Source organism: Macrotis lagotis, chromosome 2 (genome assembly GCF_037893015.1).
Source record: "Macrotis lagotis isolate mMagLag1 chromosome 2, bilby.v1.9.chrom.fasta, whole genome shotgun sequence".
NCBI lineage: Eukaryota > Metazoa > Chordata > Mammalia > Peramelemorphia > Peramelidae > Macrotis > Macrotis lagotis.
In genome coordinates, this window is record NC_133659.1 from 52024693 (window position 1) to 52028030 (window position 3338).

The following is a 3338-nucleotide window of genomic DNA, read 5'->3' on the forward strand; positions in this document are numbered from 1 at the left end:
ATGGAGAAATCTCCAAATAACACCCAGAAACATAGTAGTTTATTTCTCTTTCTCACTAAAACTTTCAAAGACCAAGAAAAATCCTGGAACACAAAAATGATAGGAAAAACTTGAGGATTTTTTAAAAATATGCACATCATCAATAATTCTCATCTTACAGAAAAGTTATGGATAGGATTTCTTTCATAAAACATGTTTTTTCAGTGTCTAAAAGGAAATTAAGGCCATTAGGCTTCTAGCTTATAATTTCACTTAAAGAAAATATAAAAATATTTTGAGCTTCTCAGAAGGTTCTGAGTATATGTAGATAAGGATTGCTGCAATTTCTTATTTTTGAGAAAGATATTTGAATAGTTTATATAATTGCACAGCTTCTCTTGGATGTTTTTAGTTGTCCCTAATAGTGAGAGACATTCTTTTCTTCAACTGCTTAAATAATTTCTCCCCCTCCCCAACTTCCTCTTCAGTTAAAGTTGTTTTAAAGACTGTACTTTGAACAACCTCCTCTTTCTGAGAATTTTTTAATATAACCTTTACATCCTCACCAGTACCCCAAGACTTTTGGTCCTTCCAGATGAGGTCATTAACTTTACATTAACTTAAGAAGTTGCAGTCCAGATAATGCATTAACTAAACCACTTACAGTTCAAATTATCACAGTTTGACCTTCCTTAAATACATATCTTGGAGCATATTTATAACTGACAGATGCATCTCTTTAGTTTTCTGATCATCTTCCAGCCTCCTATTGGTTGAATCTGTTCATAAATGCTCTTCAGACAGATGAATTTTCCATCAACATCTATATTTTTAATGTAAACATTTCCAGAGACTGTGGCTGGTTGAGACATACTAATGCTATTCACCTCTGATTCTTTCACATTCACTGTCTCCTTCTTTCCTTTAGTTGTAAGCACACTTTGGATGAATGAGAGTGACTTGAGATGAAGGTATTGGAAAGAGTTTCAACTTTTGTTCCTCAAATTCCAGTAGTCTTCTGTAGGAATGGATGCTCACATCTAAGGCCAACTTTATATCAAAAAACTGTTCATATGTACTTAACTGTCATTTCCTTTGATCCCTTATTTCTGCCATTTTCCTTTCTTTATTGGGCAGCTATGGTGGAGTGTTGGCTCTTTCACAAGAAAATCCTCCAGAACTTTCATCCTGTCCAGGTGTGCTCTGTACTCTTTCTGTAGGTTAGAAAACTGGGAAGAAAGGCTCTCAATCTTTATATGACTTTTCATCGGTTCTTCCCTGACAAGTTTGACAGTGACTGTAAACATCTCTATCAACAATCTCACATTTTCAAGTTTGCCTGATAACTCTGTTTGAGCTCCTCTTTGTACAACTTCACTGGTTCACTCATCTCATAAACTACTTGAGGCAAAATGTACTAGGTGTGCAATCTGGCTCTAAGAATCCATTTCTTTTGTTTTTGTTTGTTGTTTGATTTTTGCAAGGCAATGCAGTTAAGTGACTGGCCCAAGGTCACACAGCTAGGTAATTTTTATGCACCTGAGGCCAGCCTCCTGATTCCAGGGCTGGTGCTCTATCCACTGTGCCACCTAGCTGCCCCCCCCCAAGAATCCATTTCTATTAAACTTGTTTCATACTTCTCCTGATTCTTGATGCTTGCTAAGGAAGTTTCCAGCTATACAAATTGGCACCTCAGTTTCTCCATCTAACCTTTTACCTTACCAAGTGCTCTAGCCAAGGCAGTCTTTTTGGAATTCAGTGAAGCCTCATATACTCTAAGCTTAATCTGGGCACCATTAAGATCAGATTGCTTATTGGTATAATGAAACTGCAGCTGATCATCTTGTGCCTTAAACTTGCCTAGTTCAATCTACAGGTTGGCCCCTTGGCAGGTCTGGCGGGCATCACTTATGTCACTAAACAGTCATTGAACTCTTGCAGCTCCTCTTTCTCCCGAAAGTAGGATAATCAGGTCAGGATGAGCAGGGTTGCAAACCCACTGGCCCAACCAAGTGCTCTCTATACCATTGGGGTTGTGGTCACCATTATCCACAATGTGAGATGGTGTAATAATCTACACTGGATGGTGGTGTACTAGCTATCTAACCCTGAGTAAAGATGGGGTTGACATAATGAAAAACACTGTCTTCCCCCAATCCCCATACCCTCATCTGTAGAACAATTTGTTCTCTCAAGCAAAATAAACCCGGGGGAGAAAGAGGGAGTCAGAAAGGGGGTTACCTCCAGAAAAGACATAAAATAGACTGCAAAGGGGGTTTGTTATTATTATTGTTTATGTGACTCTTCATCAACACATTTGGGGTTCTCTTGACAAAGATAGCAGACTGATTTACCATTTCCTTCTCCAGTTCATTTCATAGATGAGGAAACTGAGGCACAGAAGGTTAAGTGATTATGCCAGCATCGCACAGCTGGTAAGTGACTGATGCGTCTTCCTAACTTTAGGTCCTGTACTGTCTACACAACATCACCTATCTACCCTTGATCATAACTTTTTAAAAGAAACTAGCATGCGCCAGCATCTTTGTCCTTTCATTATACTGGATTACTAGGTCATAACTAATTCAGTATAATGAAGGTATAAAGATGATCCTATTTGCAATTTTTTCTTCAGACAGTTATTTACCATCTTTACTTTAAAAACCAAGACATGTAAATGCTTCTGTTTTGTTATATTCCTTTCTATTTTTGGCAATGCTACTAATTGGCCATTTAAATGAAAAACAGCAAGTGTGTTTTATTAATTTCTAATTTGTTTGCAGCACAAAGATGAGCAATAAAAAATAAATTCAGTTTTTCAGTAAAATGAGGGGTACAGGGCATATTACAAAGGCTCAATGAGAAATGAGGAACTTTAATTCCTGAAATGCTAAAGGATATATTCTCTTTAAAAAAAAAACTATAAAAAAGGAAAAACTCTATAGAGTGTAGGACAATCAACAATCAATCAATAAATCAACAAGAATTCATTCAGTATTTATATTGCAGGCACTAGTTCAGACTGAGATAAAAAAAAAATCATTCACCATAAGTAACTTACATTACATGGAGAAGACAAGGAGAAAACATATAAATATTCACAGAATAAATATAAAATGAATATATACAAATAAATGCAAAGTAGTGAAATACAAGGATTTAGGGGAGAAGACACTTTCAACAGGGGATCAGCGAAGGTTTTCTTATCAATTCTATACAGTTCTATAACATTTTTGCAATTCATCTTTCTGAATTTACAAAGCAGAGCTTTCACCCATATAAAAAAGAGGGGTCAATGAACTAAGTAAATTGTTTACCACATTCTACTTAGCCTGGATATGTTCATCAGGTGAAAACAA

At 36.3% G+C, this 3338-nt stretch overlaps 1 pseudogene; it reads right to left on the reverse strand.

Annotated features, from left to right (window-relative positions):
- Positions 1-397: 397 nt before the first annotated feature.
- Positions 398-1369, reverse strand: LOC141511865 (lamin-B1 pseudogene; annotated as a pseudogene).
- Between the last annotated feature and the right edge of the window lie 1969 nt (positions 1370-3338).